The 25466-nt window shown below is 27.3% G+C and overlaps 1 protein-coding gene across 1 annotated transcript in view; it reads left to right on the forward strand.

Annotated features, from left to right (window-relative positions):
• Window positions 1-25466, forward strand: part of LOC119604035 (serine/threonine-protein kinase Doa) — a 193369-nt gene that overhangs the window by 31321 nt on the left and 136582 nt on the right. The window lies entirely within an intron of this gene.

Raw genomic sequence — 25466 nt, forward strand, 5'->3', positions numbered from 1 at the left:
GTTTTTTGTAAGTAATATTTATACAAATTTAAGAAGACCGAAGTAATTAAATGTCATTGAAAATCATAATATATTTATTTTAAGGTTTAGGTAATTTTTTTCCAATGTTTGATGTCAAATGAATCATGAAAACATATGTCAAAAGTTTATAATTTTCAACGAAATACGAAACATTTCTATTTTATGCTTTTGGTTTTGCCAAAAACTTATTTATATTCATTACACGCATTGAATTTTTTCATTACACACACAATTTTGACAGATCGAACTATTAAATTTTGTAGCGACTCAAGGCCTTTGTCATCGGAATTTCTTTTTGAATAATTTGTTTAGAAAATAATTCGATAAAATAAGATGAATGATATTAAAGTCATGTGACTTGAAAAGAAAAAACAAAGCGATGGTTTTTTACGGTAAAGTAGACTATAGACTAGACTATAGCTAGACTATAGACTAGACTATAGACTAGACTATACTATAGACTAGACTATACTATAGACTAGACTATACTATAGACTAGACTATACTATAGACTAGACTATAGACTAGACTATAGACTATACTATAGACTAGACTATACTATAGACTAGACTATACTATAGACTAGACTATACTATAGACTAGACTATAGACTAGAACATAGACTAGACTATAGACTAGACTACAGACTAGACTATAGACTAGACTATAGACTAGACTATAGACTGGACTATAGACTAGACTATAGACTAGACTATATACTAGGCTATAGACTAGATATAGACTAGACTATAGACAAACTATAGACTAGACTATAGATTAGACTAGACTATAGATTAGACTAGACTATAGACTAGACTAGACTATAGACTAGACTATATACTAGGCTATAGACTAGACTATAGACAAACTATAGGATAGACTATAGATTAGACTAGACTATAGATTAGACTAGACTATAGACTAGACTATAGACTAGACTATAGACTAGACTAGACTATAGACTAGACTATAGACTAGTCTATAGACTAGACTATAGACTAGACTATAGACTAGACTATAGACTAGACTATAGACTAGACTATAGACTAGACTATAGACTAGACTATAGACTAGACTATAGACTAGACTATAGACTAGACTATAGACTAGACTATAGACTAGACTATAGACTAGACTATAGACTAGACTATAGACTAGACTATAGACTAGACTATAGACTAGACTATAGATAGAATAGACTATAGACTAGACTATAGACTAGACTATAGACTAGACTATAGACTAGACTATAGACTAGACTATAGACTAGACTATAGACTAGACTATAGACTAGACTATAGATTAGACTATAGACTAGACTATAGACTACTGTGGACTAGACTATAAACTAGACTACAGACTAGACTACAGACTAGACTATAGACTAGACTATAGACTAGACTATAGACTAGACCATAGACTAGACCATAGACTAGACCATAACCTAGACTATAGACTAGACTATAGATTAGACTATAGACTAGACTATAGACTAGACTATAGATTAGACTATAGACTAGACTATAGACTAGACTATAGACTAGACTATAGACTAGACTATAGACTAGACTATAGACTAGAGATAGACTAGACTATAGACTAGACTATAGACTAGACTATAGACTAGACTATAGACTAGACTATAGACTAGACTATAGACTAGACTATAGACTAGACTATAGACTAGACTATAGACTAGACTATAGACTAGACTATAGACTAGACTATAGACTAGACTATAGACTAGACTATAGACTAGACTATAGACTAGACTATAGACTAGACTAGACTAGACTATAGACTAGACTATAGACTAGACTATAGACTAGACTACAGACTAGACTATAGATTCGACTATAATCTAGTTTAAAAATCTCTAAATTTCCCGCTATAGACTAGACAACCGAGTAGACTATTGACTAGACTACCGACTAGACTAAAATCTGTTTTAAAATCTCTAAATTGTCCGCTAACTTCTAAAACTAATTTTTATCTACATTTTGAACGGTTTAATATATATTTTATATTAAATTCATGAAATTATTAAAAAGGTGTGGGCATCTGTATGTAATTTAATTTGATTATACATATATATTTCTCAATTACTCTTTACAAAATTTTTATATAATATCTATTCTTCCTCTTAGTTTTAGTATGACGATAATGATTGTAATTTTATAACAAATTTATTTTTATTTCTACATTATTGACTGTTTAATATGCCATTTCCTCAAAAAAGACCTAAAGACCACTATTATGGTTGGTGGCTGGCTCATGCTGCCTAAGTGACTAGCAAACAGATAATTTTCTTTGTAATAAATAAAGTTTTGGGCCTTTATTTCTTTCTCTACTCTATGTTTTGTCTCCACCTTTTTTTTATTCAGGCAATAGATCACTTGTACCAAAGTGTTTTGGTACTATAGATTTGTCTTTGGTAAAAGGCACAAATTGTCGACTGTTGATAGTCTAATGATGCTGAGAGGGTGTAAGAGTGTTGATGGTTCAATTACCTTTAACTAAATAAAACTATTAAATTAAATTGATTTTATGTTTTATAGTTTTTTTTTTTTTTTGGAAGTTATACTAAGTAATAAGGAAATGTAAAATTTTTTTAAGGCACAGTTTGTAGGGTTGAACTTTTGGAGAAGTTATATTAAATTTAAGTTATAAGAAGCATAAATCACTAATAGACACGCTTTAAATTAGTATTTTTTTTATGAATTTTTAGGCTTCATTTATTTAATTTAAAATGTTTAAAAGCTCAAGTAACTTTTAGACTTTTTCTAATCAATTGTGTTAATTTCAAATCAATTAATTCTGGAGCATGTTTGTTATACCAATTAACACTTCATTCACAATAGCATTATGATTTTTCAACAAAAAATGCACACACACTTTAAATTCTTTTTCTCTCTTAAAAATCTATAAATTTACACCTTTTTATCTTTTAAAGTGTTTGGCGCTCACAGCAAGAAAAGTATCTTTTTGATAAAATTCTATTTTTTCTTGTTGAAAAAAATCCTCTTAAGTGCATTGACTGCACGTTTTCACAACATTTTGTATATTGAAAATTATTTGTTTTTAATTCTTTAAAAGTTTTTTAACCTTATTGAGGTCTAAGATGTATTTTTTTTTTATTTATTTAAAGTTATTGTTGTATAGTATTGTGCTCATATTACAATTTTAATTCATATTGAAATTTTCTTTGTTTATTTAATAAGCATCTACCAAATGTTCAAACAAATTTTCAAGTACTTTTAGAGAGACTTTGATAAAGTAAATATTTGAATTGAAACAATTATTGTGTGTTTGTATGTAGAAAATAAATATATAAATATAATTTTTAATTATTAATATTATTTAAAAGTAAATGTTGATTTTTACTATTAGAAGTTAGAATCAAATTGCTCAAGAAAAAATGCAACAAAGAAAATTTTAAATAATATATCTATTTTTTATTATAAGTTTAAAGAATCGATCAGTTAACTCTTTTGACAAACCTTGGTTGACAATCAGCACTTTGTACAAATTCAAGAATTTGACTCAATCGATCAATTAACTTTCTGTATATAGAATATCATTAATCTCTTTATGCTGAACCGATCAAGCCAATCTCTTTATATATAGTCGATCAGTTAATTCTCTTTACAGAATCAATCACTTTTTTTACAGATTCGATCTTTACAGAGTTTATAGATTCCCCATTTTATAGATTAACTCTCTTAACTCTATACAGCAGTGGAAATCGTTTATTAATCTATATTTACGAACTCGACGATTCAATTCCACAGAGTCGATCAGTTAATTCTCTCAATCTACTGTATCACAGTCAGGGTTGGCAAATGGAATTTTCAAATTGTACAAAACAGCATTAAAAATTGTACTTTTTGGATTCCGATTGTACCAAATCCGATTTTTTTTTTAATTCTTTTATCTATATGAGTCGATCAGTTATTTCGCAATTTAGGGTGGATAACTCTTTATACATTTGACAAGTAATACCTTAACGGAAAGACATTCAGTCATCTCTCTTTGCCAGTCGATTAGTCAACTTGTTATTCAGAGCGAATCAGAAAACTCTCCATACATAATTGATCTCTATAAACAATTACCTAATCAGTTAACTTTCTATACAAAGTGGACTAATTAAATGTCTATACAAGTCGACCATTCAATTCTCTATTCAAAATCTATCAGTTAACTCTGCACAGATGGAAAAAGAAATATACACGCCTGGAAGAAAGAAATTGACACCAAACTGTTTATAATTTTTCAATACCATCCGTTGTCAAAGTATATACATACGTACGACAACACTATGTAAAGTGAGCTTACTACGTTTGTTAACATTTAGACAACGGATGTGTATAAAATTTAGATTTCAACAACGAATTGTTGCAATGTTGAAAACATTGCGCTGTCAACATTACATAGTGTTATCGTACGTACGTATGTATATACTTTGACAACGGATGTTATTGAAAAATTATAAACTCTTTGGTGTCAATTTGGTACCAGGCGTGTATAATTCCTTTTCCCTCTGTGTGTACGCAGAGTTGATCTGCAAACTCTCGTACGTATGTATATACTTTGACAATGGATGTTATTAAAAAATTATAAACTCTTTGGTGTCAATTTGGTAACAGGCGTGTATATTTTCTTTTCCCTCTGTGTGTATGCTAAGTTGATCTGCAAACTCTCGATCAGTCAATTCTCAATACAGAGTAAATTGGTCAACTTTATACAAAGTCTATCAGAACTTGGGAAAAATCTGTTCCCTATATAATTTTGTGCTATTCAATATGTTTTTTTTATATTTAAATTAAAAAATAGCATTTCAATTATTAAGTCAAGGTCCTTTAACCCTCTGCTGAAAAAATAAACTGTCAAAATATAATTAAAATATACTTGAAAATTTCCATAATAATTTTCTTGTTTATTTTTTCAAAAACGCATAATTAATATTATTTATACCATCATCTTCTATATAGTCATCACAAAAAAAAAATATATATTCTGTATATTAATAAATAATTAAAATATTTTTAAAATGTCAACTGAAAACATTTTAATGCATTTCAAGAAAAATAATTAAGCATTTTTGCAGACATTTTGAATGATCGATTTTTGGTTGGACATAAAACACCAGATTGATGAAGAAAATGATTAAGAGGTGGTAACCTTTATGATGGAAAAATATATTCAAATATCCCAGCAAAAATATAGTAATAACTTGTACTTACTCAACAATTTACTTTCCAATAACTAATACATCTTGTAATGATTAAGAAATAATATATTACGAAAGTACTTACTTTTTAGCCTTGACATGTTGTTTTCGAACATTGCTTTTAATACAAACGAAACAGAAATATATATATTTTTTTCTGAAAACTAATAATAGAATCAGAAACAAAACTACTTACTTTACTCTCTATTTACAGGCGATCGTAGTAAGTACTTACCTAACTCCTTATTTGTAAGCGAGCGCGGTAAATACTTACCTCCAATGTCATTTTCGTGTTAAAACAATGACTCAAAATGTTATTGTGTAACAATTTTCTTTTCAATGTAAGTTTTTGCTGGGATGTTTCCATTTTCACTTTTTAATTGGTTTAAAAATAAATTATTAAAAATAATATTTTTTTATGATATAAAGCAGAGGTGTGTGCCAGAAGTGGTGCGGTGCTACTGCTGTTAGTATTCTATAATACCTGCGTCTTATTAGTAAATAATGAATGACTAATATTCGGGAAATTCATACATATTTTGGGGAAATACACGGCAAGAAATAAACCAAGCACATAAAATAAAATTTGGAAGAAACAAGTTATGGTTTGCCTTAAATAGATATAGGAACAGGAAGGTTTATTTTAGGGGGAAGGAAAAACCCTAAACATACAAATTATAATGAAATTCAAAACTAGTAATTAGGAATGATGAGGCTTCAAATTAGGATTTTAGATTCATTAGGCTAAAAAAATCTTCTCCAAGTTCTAAATAGGTGTCTAAATGGCATATTGTAAATAAAACTAAATTTGTTTTCAATGTCTGTAATTATTTTAAAAAATCATTAAAAGCTTGTGATTTATAATAAAAATAGAAAGTTATATTATTCTTAGATTAGGTGAAAGTATTCTTTTTGTTAGATTTTTCCTTTATGCGCCTTAATTTCATTATAATTGTTCTGTTCGTGATCTAGATATTAATCAACAATTATTTCTTTCATAGCTAATTTTTTATTCTGCTATAATTTTATGCGGGTGCATGTCATTGCTTATGGACATGATCAATTTAATTGCGTTCATAATACGATCTATATAAAAAAAAACACTTGTTGTTTTGACCAAATTTGCACAATCATACAGAGCGCAGCAGAAATCTTAAAACCCGTAATTTCCTCTCCACCTCATAAATAAATACACTACAAATAAAAAAACGTAGAACGTTACATTTAATTAAGAAATTAAAAACCAATCAAGTCAACATAAATATTAAATCTTAAAAAATCAAATTGATCAATAAGTTCTCTGCTTAATTTGACTCTCCTTGTCTCTTTCTCTGGCTCTTGCTAGCTTAAAAACAAACCAAAAATTAAAATTAATAAAAACCAAAAAACGGTTTTAACAAATTCGCGTAAATTCTTTTTTATTTTTTAACCAAAACAAAGACAATTGAATGATTAATCGATATAAATTTAATATGAATTATTCATACATACAAAATTTAATATAAACAAAGAGGAAGCCGAGAGAAAGAGAGAGAGAGAGAGAATTAAAATTTGTCTCTAATAAATATTCTACACTCTAAAAAGAATTATAAAATAAAAACAAAACGCATGATAATTCATAAAGCTCCCCACATGTTTTTTGTTTGCTAGGTGGAGACCAAAAACCCAACAAGCAATCTGCTCTCTCTGAAACTTTGTACGGCGAATTTACTTAATACCCATTGTTGGATCTCTCTTAGGTATCAGAAAACCCCCATGTGTAGTTATGCTTAATTTTAGTTTGTATGTGTTTTTAATTACAATTCGCTCTATATAATTTTGTTGTTGTTGTTAATTGTACGTACCAGTAAGTACTTTTTGAGTTTAGTCAACTTCTTTTTTTTTTGTTGTTTTATTTTTGTTTGGTTTTATCACAAATGTTGTTTTGTCTGGGGGCTCTCTTTGAAAGACAAAACAGATAAGCAGACAGACAGACAGACTAAACAGCCAAGCAACCAACCAACCAACCAACAAAACGATCAATTGATCTAATGGCGTTGCCACCAGTCCGCCGACACTTGTTTGCAACTTTTGAAACATTTGTTAAGTCAGTCGATGCGATTACTTTAAAGCGAATGGAGGTGTTTTCGTTTAATATTGCGGAGAAAAAAATACAAAAAACGTGTGTGAAATATTTATATTTAATAATTAAATATTAAAAAAATAAAGCATTTTATTTGCTTTTATTTTATAAAATTGTTTGGAAATTTAGTTCTTAAAGAAAATATCAAAAAATAATAATTAAAAAATTTTAGTTTTAAACCATACTTAAAGTAAACTTAAAAAGTTAACGCTATAATAAAATATATTTTAAAACAACAAATAATTATTAATAATAAAACAGCCAACAATAATGATAATTTTATTTTAAAAGAAAAATATTAATAAATTATAAATTTTGTGTGAAATTGACAAAAAATGCATATAAATTGATAAATACCGTGAATAATTTAATCATTTTCTTTTTAATTAAATGACCGTCAATCTATTTTTATAACAACAAAAATAAACATTTTATGTTTTTTTCTATTAAAATTTTTGCAGACAATCTATAGTAATTTTTCTGCTAATTATTGTTTGTTTGCTGAAAATTATTTTGGAATAAAATTTTTTTTGGATTCAATTTCCAAACTTGACGTTTCTTCTACAATGTGACTATTATCTTAAGATACATTCATAGTCAAATTATAAATGTGAATAGTTTTACATAAAAAACATTAAAAATATATATAAATCTCCTCTAAAAATTTTCGAGAAAAATTGCGATCTTGATTATTCCCGTGAACAGCTTTTAAATATTTACAAAATTTCATCAAGAAATTTAACTTAACAATTTGTTTAAAAGGACGACGTATGTTATATTAAATCCGATGAAATACATCTTTGACCCCAGCGGGACTTTACAAGTGTCTCTGGTGGAAATCAAACCCACGACCTCCTTTCTGATAGGCTAGAATACTACTCAGTGAATTTTTTTTACCTTCTGTGGAAGTAATATTTAATTACTTCCGACGAAGCGGAATTAATTCTATTTTTTCAATGCTGAAGATATATTTTTTTTCTCCCAACATTTTTATGACTTACAACAAGATGTTATTTTGGGCTTTTGTATTAAATGTGTATATTTCACTTATTAATGTTAATATTATTTCCGAAAAAAGAACATAAAAATTACTTCTTGAGAATGACTTCAGAAGAAGTGAATTTGGAATCAAATAAAAAGGACATTCCTCCTATGACATGCCTGTGTTAAAATCGTCACTTTTGCACTGGTAAAGTTTACTTTCATAAAAATCGCCAATCGAAGTGAAATTTTCATTCCCCTTTAAGGGATAACTGCCATCGTGAACTTGCCGTAAACATTTCATTCACAGTCGGTAATTTTGTTCGCTACAGCTGTTCATTGTTTACAAAGAAATGCATATTTGTCACCAACGGGTCAGATGTTCCCTTCATTGCCAGGACTGGTAAAGTTTACTTCGGAGAGGAAAAAATTGCTATCGTGAATTTGCCGTAAACAATTCATTCACAATAGGTGATTTTGATCGCAATTGCTGTTCATTGCTTACAAAGAATTACAGTTGTACCCTTCTTTGCCAGGACATTCCTCCTATGACAAGCCTGTGTTACAATAGACTCTTTTCCACTGGTAAAGTTTACATAGAAAAAACACCATAAACGTTCCAAATAGAAGTGAAATTTTTATTCCCCTCGAAGGGATAATTGTTATCGTGAAATTGCCATACATATTTCATTCACAATAGCTGATTTTGATCACAACTGCTATTCGTTGTTTACAAAGCACAGTTGTTCCCTTCTTCTATGACAAGCCTGTGCTAAAATCATCATTTCTGCACTGGTAAAGTTTACATCGGAAGGGAATTTTTTCATGAAAAGAAACTCCATAAACATCGCCAAATTAAGTGAAATTTTCATTCCCCTCAAAGGGAAAATTGGTATTGTAAACTTGCCATAAATATTTCATTCACAATAGGTGATTTTGATAGCAACTGAGATCATTGTTTACGAAATTTCTACAAAAAAATCTCACAACTGGGAAAATTTATTCATGTTAAAAAAGTTCCTGAACAAAAACACTGAAAAGATATTTCGCGGGAAATTTTGATTGGCGATAGGGGACGAATGTTTGCTCCAAAAATTAGTAAATCACTTCAATCGAATGAAAATATTCCTTCGCAGCTTCAATTATCCCTTACAAAGTAAGAATTTATAGTCGGGCGTAGCAGACCATATCATACCCTAGACCAGTGATTATGTTAAAAATGTTGTTTTGCCGATTTTAAACATTTTCAATAGGCTTCGTCCTTGTGGCAAATTTCATCAAATTATCTTGAAAATTGTAGCATGTAGAGTGCGAACAAGGTTTACATGGAAACAAAAATGGACGGACAGACAAACAGCAAGACAGACAGATAGACTTAGCTAAATCGATTCTGACCTGATTGGTGTACTTTAGGGTGGATATAGTTGTGTAAGGTATAATAAAATAATATTGTATCATTTAATAATTGTCACACTGTAGTCCATTGCTAATTTTTCTTTTTGTTCTAATAAACATGTTTCAAAATCTTTTAAACAAAATTCGCAAAACTAATTTGTAATACGCAAATTTTCTAGTATTTATTTTATTATTGCGTTTAAATAAAATTTATCGGGGTATAGATCTTAACTGAAATTATAGTGAGTACGTGATAATCAAACAAATTTCAAAAAAAGAAAAAATAACGAAGAATTAAAATAAAGAATAAATAATTTCCTTATAAATGAATAAAATACATAAAAACTAAAATTAATAAAAAAGTAATAAAATCAAATGAAATGAAATAAAAATAATAAAAAATTAACATCAAAGAAATTATCAAATAAAAAAATAAAAAATATGTACAAAAAAAATTTTTAAAATTACATTAAATATACAACATATTTTCAAAAGATTCTGAAGAAAAAAAATGTGTCTAAATACATAAATTGTGTCTTAGTTTCTAAGCTAGATAAAGTGTTTAATTAAAATGACCCAGTTTATATTGTTTGTTTTTTTATCAAACTTAAATTAATTGAAAACAATTTTTTTCTATTTTGTTTAAATACTCAACACTTTCATAATTTATTTAAATAAATAAAACTCCTTTCAATATTAAATAAAAAAATAAAATAAAAGAACAGAAAGAATTTATTGTGTTGGTTTGATGATTTTTATCAACAAAATCATATTTATTTAGTTTTTAGACTGTTTTTTTTTTATTTCCAGATAAGATTTCAAATATATTGTTATCTTTATTTTTTTTGGTTACAAACCTACGAAAAAGTGCATTTTTTTTTGACATATTGGTTTGACACTCACACTTTTTTTTGGCCGCCTCTTATCTATAGAATTTTTATTTTTTTACTTATACATATTTTGTTTATAGTTTTTGTACTTTGCATTAATTTTTTTATTTCATTCTTTGAAATATTTTTTTTTTATAAATTACTTTTATTTTTTTCTCTAATATCATTCCAATCGACATGTGGTATTTGTAGTTTATTGTTTTATTTTGAAGTGTTTTAGTTTCTAAAATTTTTTTTTTCAAATTCTAATCTTTATCATTTACCTTTGTATTACTTTAATATTTCAATTATTGAGTTTGATGTGATAAGGCAAAATATCGCTTATAAATTATTTCGGATTGTTTTTGTTTGATTGTGTTTTTTAAAATTCCAAATAGATTAGGTGCTAAGCTAAAGTGGTGAATATATTGTATCCGTTTTAATCTATAAGACAAATCTGTGACTTTTAAACATAATTTTATTTCAAATACAATTTAACACGTTGACGCTCACTCTAGAAATTATGAAGGCTCACAAATGTACACTTAAGTTATTTAAATAATACCAATCCAACACTAATCCAATATGTTATTGATATAATGAAACTATAATATAACTATATATTCAAAAAACTAAACTAATACATCAGACTCAAGAGGTAGTTGAATCCGAAAAGATCATAAAGTGAACACTTTTAATAGAAACTGTTTTCACAAGTAACTAATTTGCTCCATAAAGAAGTCACCTTTTCAATAGAAAAAATCTATACAGAAGAAGATAAAAGTTTTTATGATTATTATAGAGAAAAGTCTATATAAAGAAAACATTTGGTCTATAGAAAAATATGTTTCTTGATCGATAGAACAAGTTTTTTATAAACAATACTTTTATTATAAAAATTTACTAGCAAAAAAATACACTTTCTGAGGAAAAGATTTTTATATAGAAGACACATTAAGAAAAATTCTCTACAAAGAGGAAAATAAAGCGAAAGTCTCTAGAGAAAAAATATTTTTTCTATAAAAAGTCTTTTAAAACAACATACATACTATTTTGTTATAGAAAAACCAAAAAATTTCTATAGAAAAAGTACCTACTTTTTTTTGTCATTAAAGTCTCTTTAAAGAAGACAATTTTCTAAGTAAACGTCTCTCCAAAAAAAACTTTCCTTTAAAAAGTTAATTCAAAGATAATACTTTTTCTATAGAAAAAGTTTCTACAAAAAAGACACTTTTTCATAGAAAAAGATATTTTTTCTATAGAAAACATTTCTACAAAGAAGGCATTTTTTCATAATTTTTAATTATCTTTCTTTAATTCAAGGATAATACTTTTTCTATAGAATACGTTTCTACAAAGAAGGCACTTTTTCTTTAGAAACAATTTCTGTAAAGAACACATTTTGTCTATAGAAAAAATTTCAACAAAAAAGACCTTTTTTCTATAGAAAACGTTTCTACAAAGAAGGTACTTTTTTCATAGAAGGTTTCTAAAAAAAAAACTTTTTTCATAGAAAAAGTTTCTACAAAGAAAACACTTTTTCTGTAGAAAACGTTTCTACAAAGAAGACACTTTTTTCATACAAAGAGACATTTTTTCTATAGAAAACGTTTCTACAAAGAAGGTACTTTTTTCTCGAAAAAGTTTCTACAAAGAAGGTATTTTTTCTATAGAAAAAAATTCTGCAAAGAAGACACTTTTTTCTATAGAAAAAGTTTCTACAAAGAAGACATTTTTCCTATAGGTAAAGTTTCTACAAAGAAGGTACATTTTTATAGAAGAAAATTCTGCAAAATAGACATTTTTTCAATAGAAAAAGTTTCGACAAAGAACGTTTTTTTTTTCTATAGTAAAAGTTTCTAAAAAGAAGGTGCTCTTTCCATTAAAAATGTTTCTACAAGGAAGATACTTTTTCCATCGAAAAAGCTTTTCTTGTAAAAAAAGTATCTTCAAGGATAACCATTTTTCTATAGAACAAGCAAACAAAACTCTTTTTCTATAGAAAAAGTTTCTGCAGAGAAGCCCCTCTTTCTTAACAAAATTGTATGTAAAAATTCATTACATACAACATATTTTATAGAGAAAAAAAGCTTTACAAAAATTTGTATAATTAGATTAGTTCGTGCTTAAAACGCCATAATTATTGTTTTGTATGCTTTGTTTATTTCATGAAGTAATATCTTTGATTTAATACTCGTTTAAAATCATCTAAATATGTTTATAAATGATTAAGTTATAATCAAAACAATTTTATTTTCACTAATAAATAAAAAAAATTCAAAATTTCTCTGCAATTTGTAATTTTTTCCTCTTTCTGAATTCCTCCAATCAACATTCAAAGAAATTGAACACAGTTCAAGCACACCCAACTTCCTTTAAAAGGAAATAACAAAACAAACAAAATATTAATACAAATCAAGAAAAAAAGAAATTGTACAAGTTTTATGACACCACTTTTATTACATTTTGATCAACAATCAACCAACATTGTCATCTAGTTTTTTTTTGTAATTTTTACTGATGAAAAGTTCATTAACTTGGCTGGCAAATAAGCGAACAATTTAGCAACAATTAAAATGGTTTTGTTTTTCATCCACAACATCAAGCTTGATGGTAATAAAATTAAAAATCCTGTTTTCTTAAACATTTATGGCAAATGCACAATTTAAAGGTTTTTCCCCATAAAAAAAAAAACCAAGACAGATGGACAGACAGCCAAACAACAACAGTAATCAAAAACACATATCTACGCAGTTTTTGCTTATGATCATTTCATTACAGATGTTGATCATGATGTTGATGATAATAAAAGCAAAATTATGATGACTAAAATCTCCTTTTAAAGTCCAACATTAAAATGCGTAGTTGGTAATTTTACTTTTTGTTTTCTTCTTTTCTACAACTCTCTCCCCACTAGAGATCTTGTTACAGACGTACTCGTTTGATTTTTTTTTTTTTTTTACGAAAAAATGAGTGCAAAATTATGAAAAATAATACATATACTTGCATTATTTTGTGGTAAAGTGGTGGTAGTAAGCTCCTTACCACCAAACCAAAAACAAATTTTCTGCCACAAATAAATATAAAAACAAAAACATTTTGCACAAAAAGTGCATTGATTTTAGTTTTGTTTTTATTATTTCTTTTAGGTTTAGTTTATTTTTGTTTTACAAGAAGACACGTTTTACAAGTTGTTTCTTTTTTTTTAAGCTAAAATGTGGTTTTTTGGCTTTTGACTATCGTTTACAATAATCTCTTGCAGCAGAAACTGAAATTGTATGTTGTTTGGGTATAATAATCAAATATTGGTGAGGGGAAGAAGTTGCTGTACATGAAGAACCCAATCTATAATAAAGACTATTCAGAATTTTGTTTCAAGCTAAAAAACGATCTTTATATTCGGGCAGAATATAAACCGGTAAATTGATCGATGGCCTAAATTGTAAGCCGATCATTAGTTTAGAAGTGAACTGATCTACAGTTTAGAGTGTAAAACAATCATTAGTCAAGATTTCTTTAGTTAAGACTATAAATCGATCTTCAGTTTAAAGTATAAACCGATCTTAATGTAATCTACACGCATTATTTAGTCAAGATCGACTGAAAATCGATCTTTAGCGACATTTTCTATACTAAGAACCGATCTTTAGTCCACACTATAAAATGATCATTTTCTAGATCTATAAACCTTTAGTCCACTCTTTAATCTAGACTATAAACCAGTTTTTACACTTGACAATAAACCGACCTTTCGTCTAGAATACAAACTGATCTTTATATATAATATAAACCTATTTTGTAATTTAGACAATAAACGTATATTTAGTATCGATTATAAATCCATCATTAGTCTACATTGTAAACCGATCATTAATCTAGAAGAAAACTGAACTGATATACAGTCTAAAGTATAAAACTTTCTTTAGTCCAAATTTCTTTAGTTAAAACTAGAAATCAATCTTTGGTTAAACTATAAACTGATCTTAATCTAATCAACACGCATTATTTCCGATCTTTAGTCTAGACTATGAACCGATCTTTATACTATAAACCGGTTTTTAGGTTTGAATGTAAACCGATCTTTAGTCAAGAATATGAACACATCTTTAGTCTAGACTATGAACAGATCATTAGTCTAGACTGATCTGTGTTTTATTCTATAAACCCATTTTTTATTTAGACAATAAACTTATATTTAGAAACGATTATAAATCGATCATTAGTCTACCTCTAGACTATGAACCGATCTTTAGTCTAGACTATGAACCGATCTTTAGTCTAGACTATGAACCGATCTTTAGTCTAGACTATGAACCGATCTTTAGTCTAGACTATGAACCGATCTTTAGTCTAGACTATGAACCGATCTTTAGACTATAAACCGGTTTTTAGGTTTGAATGTAAACCGATCTTTAGTCTAGACAATGAAGAAATCTTTAGTCTAGACTATGAACAGATCTTTAGTCTAGACTGTGAACCGGTCTTTAGTCTAGACTATAAACTGATCTGTGTTGTATTCTATAAACCTATTTTTAATTTAGACAATAAACGTATATTTAGACTCGATTATAAATCGATCATTAGTCTACCTTGTAACCGATTATTAGTCTAGACAAAAACTGAACTGACCTATAGTTTAAAGTGATCTTTAGTCTAGATTTCTTTAGTTAAGACTATAAATAGATGTATCTATCTAATAGATCTATAAACCGATCTTATTATTATAGTCTTGACAGATAGGTTTGTAATCTTTAGCGGGTCTTTAAACTGCTCATTACTCTATGCTAATAACCGATATTTAGTCTCCAATATAAAACGATAATATTATAAATTATGAACTTTTTGTCAAATTATAAACCGATCTTTAGCGGCCTTTTAAATCGCTCATTACTCTATACTAAGGACCGATCTTTAGTCTACAATATAAAACAATAATTTTCTAGATTATGAACCTTTAGTCAAGACTATATATAAAATATTTTTCCCCTTAACCCAACTTAAATTGAGTCCAATATCCTGTCGTTTTTTCAAACATTTTTCTTCCAGCTTATATTACAAAAATAAGTTAAAACTTAATTTTAATCATCATTATAAGTAGTTTAGAAAATAAAATTAAATAACATAATGACTGGTTGCTACTGGATTCCTGTTATAAAATTTTGTTGGTTGAGATCTAATTACTAAAAAAAAAAACTGAACAGTAGTAGTAGATGGTTGCCTCAACAAACAATTTCTTAAGTCATTGCCTTCCTTCCACTACTCCTCCCCCTTTTGTCTTTCATACTTACAACTTAAACATTAAAGTACATTTTATCACACACTTCTTTCGGTACAAATACTATATATAAAAATAGAGAGTGAGTGCAGCGCACAGCTACTTACTTGTGTTTATTTTTTACAAACAATTTTTATATTCTGACAACTAAATGACCTGTTTTCTACTTGAATCTTGCAGCAGTTTGTCTTCTTACGATTCTTTTTGTATTTATTTGCTAGAAGTTTTGGCTCTTATTCCCAATAATTTCCATGTTTGAAAAAAAAAAACACAAATATCCAGTTCTTTTTTTTTATTTATCGTTGTTATTTTCTGAAGTTTTTGCTGCAGTTGTGGGCATATAGCAGCTCAGTATGTTTTCAGTTTTCCTTATTTGTTGTATGGGTTCGTTCGAAATATCACGACGATGACAATGATGTTTGATGTGACTGAGTAAAGTACGTGTTGAATCATCAAAGAAGAAGCAGAAAAAAAGTAAAATTCAATATTGTTTTCCATAAAGTCTGTTGTTGTCGTTGGATTTTCTGTTTTCTGAAGCCAAATTGTTGTAAACTGTCAAATATGGAATGGTGGTGTACGTATGTATGAATGTGTGTGTTTTTTTTAGGTCAATATGTGCATTCAATCGTAGAGGAATTATTGTGTTTTTTTCTCTCCATATATTTTCCATAGAAAAAAGTGCGTTGCGTTTTAAGTGGAGTTTGTTTATGCAGAAGTTTAATACTTTTTTTTCATTTCATTTAATTTTGTTTTGCTTTCTTTTTGGTTTTAATTACATTTACTAGTTGTTGGCTTTTCGTTGTAACTTTTTATGGTCACATGTACATAATTCTGTTTTGTTTTCATTTCTCTCTCATTACAGAAGATTCTGTGATTAGACATCAATCAATTTACAAACTTTTATTCGTAACAAAGCATATTATTTTACAATAATTAATATGAAATTATTTTATTTAGATTTTATTGTTTTATTATCTGTAAGAATAAAACAATTTTGTCTAAAATTGATCACGAAGAAGTAGAAAAAAAGTAAAATTTTATATTGTTTTCCATAAAGTCAGTTTTTTTGTTTTTCTCGAAAAACAAATTTGGTGAAAATTAAAATTTTATTGAAAATTTAAGCGTTAGTAAATATTTTTATAATTTTAATTATGATTTAATTAAAAAAAATATTTTTTGTTAAAATTTCAATTTTTACAGAAAATTAAAATTTTCAATAAAAACTATATTTTATTTAATTTTAAAAAAATTTAATTTTTTTTTTTTTTTTTTTTTTTTTGGAAAATTATATTTTTTTTGTGAAAATTAAAGTTTTTAGTGAAAATTAAAATTTTTAATAAAAACTTTATTTTCACAAAAAAAATTTAATTTTCACTAAAAATATAATTTTTTATTCAAAATTATACCTTTACTAAAAATATAAAAACATGTTGTAATACATAAATTTTCAATAAAATTTAAATTAATTCACCTTTTTAAAAGATTTTATTTTCCACTAAAATTATTTTTTTTTTTTATAAAAAATAAAATTTTGTTTTCTGTGAAAAATTTAATTTTACATGCAAATTTGTTAATTTTTTTAATAAAAAGTGAAATCGAAATTTTAAGAGGAAATTTAATCGTTAAAGTTTTTGACTAAAATAATCTCTCTCTCATTGATGATGTTTAATGAAATTCACAATCTCTTCCGAATTTTTATTATAAATAATTTCTTCATTACGATGACAAAAAAAAAACTTCAATTTATTTTATATTAAAAACTTGTGACGTTGTGATCGTGATGTGATCAGCTTTGGCCTCTCACTTAGCTCACTTGGAAAAAAAGTCAAACGATCTATAATGTTGATTATAAAACGATCTTTAGTTGAGACCATAAAATGATCTATAATGTAGAAAAGATTCATAGTCTAAAGTTTGAAGTGATTTATGTCTTATAGAGTAAAACGACACAGACAACTAAACAATTTTTAGTCTCGACTCAAATTCGATCTATAGTGAAGACTAAAATACGATCTATTGTCCAGACTATACAATGATATGTAGTTTCAACTATGAAACTATCTAAAGACTAGGCTATGAGACGATAAATAATTTAAACTCGACTATAAAATGATCTGCAGTCTAGTCTATTAAAAGATCTATAGTCTAGGCTATAAACGATTATATAGTCTAGGCAATCAAATAATACATTGTCTAGACAAAAAAGAGTCTTTAGTCTTTACTATGATCTACAGCCTATAGTATAGTTTAGATTATATAGTTTAGATTATGAAACGATCTGTAGTCTAAACTATTAAACGATCTATAGTATAGTCTTGACTATAAAACGTTCTGTAATCTAGGCTATAAAATGATCTATAGAATGTGCTGTAACAAGATCCATAGTATGGGCTATAAAACGATCTTTAGTTTCGACAATAAAACGATGTATAGTCTAGATTACACAACGATATACAGTTTCTACTATAAAAAGATCTGTAGTCTAGCCCATGAAACGATCTATAGTTTAGATTATAAAACGATCTAAATTGAACTATAGTCTTGATTATAAAAAACGATCTGTAGCCTAGGCCATGAAACGATTTATAGTCTAGGCTAGATCCATATTATCGATCTGTAATTTCGAAAATAAAACGATTCCAAAGCGATCTATAGTTTTGACTATAAAACGATCTGTTGTCTAGCCTATGAAACGATGTATAGTCTGGACTATAAAGTGATCTGTAAATATATATAAATTTTATTTGAAAATGTTATTAGTTTCCTACTGGGTTCGTGTTTCGTCTATTGAATGATGATAATTCTGTAAAAGATAAAGACATACATACATTACGCGACTACAGGCTTAAATTACCCAGCAGCGGCAGTGGTAGTAGGCCAGGCTAGGCCAAGCCATACTTTACAGCTTCTCTCTTGTTGTGGTTGTTTATTTATTTATTATTATGATTTTTTTCATTGTTATCTTTTTTCAATTTTCTGTGTAGTTTTATTTTTTTTAATCTACTTAAAGTTTCAAGTTGTTTTAGCAGCCAACAGCAGCAGCTGTTCGTTCATGTTTGCGGATTTGTTAGTTTCAAACTTTTTTTTATAATTTATTTATTTAATATTTTAGATTTATTAACACATTTTTTAATAATATTTGTTATATAATATTTTTCTTAAAAAGCTAGTTTTTTTACAAGAGTAATGTGTTTTTTTTAAGCAAATTTATTTTGATGTTTAACAAAAATTAAATAAAAATAATTACAAATTTTTTATATATATTTTTTTAACAAAATGAAACAGTTATTAAAGAGTTTTTTTGGATATTTGTTTATTTTATCTATTTAAAAGTTTAAAGGTGTGTTCTTTTAATTTTAGCGTAAAAGCTTATCTTTTAAATAATATTTAATACTTTTATTTTGGTTCTTTTAAGCGGTAGTTTTGAAGGTTTTGTTCCAAAAGAATTTTAAATTATTTAAATAAGGCTTAAAGAACACGTGCTTTAATTACGGTTTGATTTTAAATTGAGAATGATTTGTAAATATAGTCATTGTCAAATGAAAACAAAACTTTAAGCTTTAGTAATTGTAACTGTGTTGGCCGATCACTAAAGTTCAAAAAACAAAATTTTTACTTTTATTTAAAAGCTTAGAATTTTTTACATTTGCATGTTAAAACCGTTGAAGCATTTAATATGCCATTATTTTGTATTAAATTTCTGTTTTCGTTTATTGCAAAAAATAAAAAAAAATATTAAAAATTTCACACCCTCATTTCACGCAACCGCATGTATTTTTGACTTAACATTAACTACTCAAATTTAATTTTTTTAATAAGATTTTTTTCTAATGACTTTTTTCGTTTTTGTATTTATACACTTGATTTCTTAATTTCAAGGGTAAACTATTGAGACTGTCAAGTGTACAAGTATCAAAATACATTTTTATATCAGTAGCGTGTAGTAAAGTGAATCAAACTTCTCTAAGTCTGTCTCTAGTTGTCTATAAGCCTAAATAGCTTAAAAAACCTACACTCTTAACCCAGAAAAATTAACATGAACACATTATAAAAACTTAAAAGTTAATTAGTTTGAAATATTTAATAACAACAAAATAACCTTATTGACAAACATTTTTACTGTATACTTTATTCTTAACCTCAAACATTTTGTATTTTTTTCTTTTTTTTAATTTAATTTTATGAAATATTGTTTTTTTTTCTTATTAATTCATTTATTGCCTGTAATCAGTTTTTTTACATAATCAATATTTGTTTTTAATTTTTCAAATATTGTTGTTGTTTTTTTCCTAATGATTTTTTTTCTTCGTCAAGGTTTTCTTTTGTTTTTAATTTTTTCCTCTTACAATTGATTTTATTATTAAGCATCCATTAGTTTTTAATTTAATATAAAAACGTTTTTCTTCATTTCAAATTTATGTTGAAAAACTAACCCAACAGTCAAGGAAAATTTGAACTCAAATTTGGTTTGATTTGAAATCGGAATTTTCAAATTGAGAATAATAATTCTCTCAAGATTTTAGAGAGTTTAATAATTTAAAAATACATTTTCTCAAATGTAATTCATAACTTCGTTTTAATTTTTTTGTCTATTGATATAAAATTAAAACCGATCTGTATGAATAAAATATAAACAGATTTATAATCTACACTGTAAATCGATTTATAGTATTGATTAGATTGCAAACTGATCTATAGCCTAGACCATATACCAATCTATAGTACACTGCATACTAATTTATAGTCTAGGCTTAAACATATAGCATATAGTGTCTTACGCCGATCTATAGTGTCGATCTAAACTATGGAATCATCAATAAAGTCTAGACTATAAAACTATATAGTTCAGAATATAAACAGATCAGACTATAAATCAATCTATGGTATTGATTATATATCAAACCGATTCTAGATGCTAGACTATAAGGCAATATACATTCTAGGTTGTAAACTGATCTTTAAAATAGCTGTCGATAAAATAATTCGATCTATGATATTGATTATATACCAAACCGATTCTAGATGCTAGACTATAAGGCAATATACATTCTAGGTTGCAAACTGATCTTTAAAATAGCTGTAAATCTATCTACTAGTGTAGATTACAAAACTATCTGTACGATTTATATTCTAGACTAAACAATGCTATCAATTGTAAAACAATGAAAGCCTAGGCTTTAAAACGAATACACATGCTAGACTATAAATCGGTCTATAGTGTTGATTGGATTACATAGTGTGTGGATTTAAAACCTCTCCACAGTTTAGTCCATAAAACGAATATAAATCGTTCTATAAAGTATATTTTAAATATATCTATTGTCTAGACTATAAAATATTATTTAGAATATACCACAAAACGATCTATATAGACTATAAAACGATCAATAAAGTCTAGAAGGTAAACTGATCTATATGCTGGTCTATAAATCGATCTATAGTCTCAAAACTAAAACCTATCAATATTCTATAGTTTAGATTATAAACCGATCTATCAAATCGAGGTTATCTCTGTTTTCATATTCTGCATTTCGATTCGACATTTCTCCAACAAAAAAAAAAAAAAAAACAACTTACAAAAAACGTGACTACGATCGTAAAACAGAATACCTACACATAATCGTAAAGGATTGAAACGGAATGGAATTGCTTCAACTTTATCCTGCGATTCCATTTTTTTTTTTTTTTGATCATTGCGTAACTGATTGCCGGAAGATAATCGAAATACAGACTGTAGTTCAATCTATCTGTAAAGTCTAGAATGTAAATCGATCTCTGTTTAGGTTTGAAAAACCTAAATGAAATGAAATTTGTGATTTTATGTTTGTTGGGATGAAACATTTAGTTTATAAGTCTTGCTGGTAGTTGCATTTTTTGTTTAATTATGGCTTTAAAAATTTATACATAAAATTTTTTATTATTTATATTGTACTGTCAATTATTAGTTTTTTTCAAGTTATAAATGCTTCGTCTTTTTTTTTATACATTACTTCATATTTTACTAAAAGTTTAATTAATTACAGTTACACACAAAATTAAGAATGAACTTTTAAGTATTAGACATATTTATACATATTTTTCACTAAAAAATTAATAATTTTTTTAAATCGCCCGATCGGAGCAAATCGAGTATAATTTGAAGTCGAGAATTTACTCAAATATAAAACGTTTTACAGTGATTTGAAAGTAGTAGGAGAATAGCAAATTTCTCAACAGTAAGATAATTCCTTTATTACTTTGATGTTCAAAATAATGCTAATTGGATGACTATTTTATAACTTACTTAAATTAAAAATGTTTTATAATACATATTAAACAAGTAGTTGGAGAATTCTTATTTCACTAAATATTTCTCTATGATCGTTTACTTCTATTACCCACTGTATATCGCAGAACATTCTGTCAAACAAGGTCCATATGTTTGTGCTTTAATCAGGAATTAAAAAATGTTTGTTATTTCTTTGTTGTTGTTGTTCTTAACAGTTTTTTTTTTGTCTCATTGCATTTTTTATAAACATTCTCCTCATCGGCAATTATCACACATAAAGTCTCTGTCCATTGCTTGTCTGTCGTCCGTCTTTCGATACAGCAGCTTAAAAATTAGCTACTTATTCGTTTGGTTTCAGTTAATTTCATTATTATGTTGTATGTCTATGTGTATATTTGTAATTTGAGAATTTATCTTATTGAATAATATATAAATTGTATATACATTTTTATTACACTTTCCTTAAATAATTATGGTCTCATAGACATAAGTATCTTTTTAAAAATTATCAGTTTTTTTGTTTTTAATGGATGCCTCGTGTTGGAATTAATATTTCTAATTTAAGTAATGTTTAATAAATAAAAAAAAAAACTTTATTTAATAAGTTATAAAGTTTGTAAAGAAGTGTGGTCCTTTCTTCATAAGTTGGAATAAGCACTCGACAAAGTTTTCATACTTTAAATAATATTATTTCTTGTGTCTCTCAAGATTTTCCCAAAGTTTTGTATTTATTTCTATAGACTAGTCTATAGACTAGACTATAGACTAGACTATAGACTAGAATATAGACTAGACTATAGACTAGAATATAGATTAGATTATAGACTAGACTATAGACTAGAATATAGACTAGATTATTGACTAGACTATAGACTAGACTATAGACTAGACTATAGACTAGACTATAGACTAGACTATAGACTAGACTATAGACTAGACTATAGACTAGACTATAGATTAGACTATAGACTAGACTATAGACTAGACTATAGACTAGACTATAGACTAGACTATAGACTAGACTATAGACTAGACTATAGACTAGACTATAGACTAGACTATAGACTAGACTATAGACTAGACTATAGACTAGACTATAGACTAGACTATAGACTAGACTATAGACTAGACTATAGACTAGACTATAGACTAGACTATAGACTAGACTATAGACTAGACTATAGACTAGACTATAGACTAGACTATAGACTAGACTATAGACTAGACTATAGACTAGACTATAGACTAGACTATAGACTAGACTATAGACTAGACTATAGACAGACTATAGACTAGACTTATAGACTAGACTATAGACTAGACTATAGACTAGACTATAGACTAGACTATAGACTAGACTATAGACAGACTATAGACTAGACTATAGACTAAGACTATAGACTATACTATAGACCTAGACTATAGACTATACTATAGACTAGACTATAGACTAGACTATAGACCTAGAACTATAGACTAGACGATAGACTAGACTATAGACTAGACTATAGACTAGACTATAGACTAGACTATAGACTAGACTATAGACACTAGACCTATAGACGAGCCGTGAACTAGACTATAGACTAGACTATAGACTAGAACTAATAGACTAGACTATAGACTAGACTATAGACTAGACTATAGACTAGACTATAGACTAGACGATAGACTAGACTAATAGACTAGACTATAGACTAGACTATAGACTAGACTATAGATAGACTAGACTATAGACTAGACTATAGACTAGACTATAGACTAGACTATAGACTAGACTATAGACTAGACTATAGACTAGACTATAGACTAGACTATAGACTAGACTATAGACTAGACTATAGACTAGACTATAGACTAGACTATAGACTAGACTATAGACTAGACTATAGACTAGACTATAGACTAGACTATAGACTAGACTATAGACTAGACTATAGACTAGACTATAGACTAGACTATAGACTATACATAGACTAGACTATAGACTAGACTATAGACTAGACTATAGACTAGACTATAGACTAGACTATAGACTAGACTATAGACTAGACTATAGACTAGACTATAGACTAGACTATAGACTAGACTATAGACTAGACTATAGACTAGACTATAGACTAGACTATAGACTAGACTATAGACTAGACTATAGACTAGACTATAGACTAGACTATAGACTAGACTATAGACTAGACTATAGACTAGACTATAGACTAGACTATAGACTAGACTATAGACTAGACTATAGACTAGACTATAGACTAGACTATAGACTAGACTATAGACTAGACTATAGACTAGACTATAGACTACTATAGACTAGACTATAGACTAGACTATAGACTAGACTATAGACTAGACTATAGACTATACTATAGACTATACTATAGACTAGATATAGACTAGACTATAGACTAGACTATAGACTCTATAGACTAGACTATAGACTATATAGACTAGACTATAGACTAGACTATAGACTAGACTATAGACTAGACTATAGACTAGACTATAGACTAGACTATAGACTAGACTATAGACTAGACTATAGACTAGACTATAGACTAGACTATAGACTAGACTATAGACTAGACTATAGACTAGACTATAGACTAGACTATAGACTAGACTATAGACTAGACTATAGACTAGACTATAGACTAGACTATAGACTAGACTATAGACTAGACTATAGACTAGACTATAGACTAGACTATAGACTAGGCTATAGACTAGACTATAGACTATAGACTGGATTATAGACTAATATAGTCTAGTCCATAGTCTAGTTATAAAGTTGCATTTTTATCCAAGATTTTTTTATTTAAATATGAGAATATGTTAGTAATTAGGTCTGAAATTGGGACTAAAGTCGTAGATTTGGTAAAAAGTTATTCTCTAATTATTTGGTCTCAAAAATGATATTAGACTTTGCCAGAAGGCAATTATTAGTTTTTTCTTTATTCAACTACTAATCACTCGTACCTTCATTCCCTGGTGGACTTCTTTGAAGTATAGGGTTTTTCCAATTGTGATTTTTTTCTCCTTATAATTTAATCTAGTTCACTGTTAAATTTTTGTTTAATGACAACTTTTCTTTCTATATTTCTGTGTTAAGGAAAGGTCTTTTATTTTTTATATTTACCATGCCTTCATAGTATTTTTTTCAAGAACTCTTAAATATACATGATGATTAGTATTGATTTTTTTTTCTTGTCCACTTATAATTTTCACTCTTAAAAAAAAATGATGTTTAAAAAGTCACAATTTTTGTAGCTTGTTTAAAACATAATGCGGGCAGT

The sequence above is a fragment of the Lucilia sericata genome, unplaced genomic scaffold (genome assembly GCF_015586225.1).
Source record: "Lucilia sericata isolate MDLA Ls3-8-SP2 unplaced genomic scaffold, ASM1558622v1 Contig000012F_arrow, whole genome shotgun sequence".
Lineage (NCBI taxonomy): Eukaryota > Metazoa > Arthropoda > Insecta > Diptera > Calliphoridae > Lucilia > Lucilia sericata.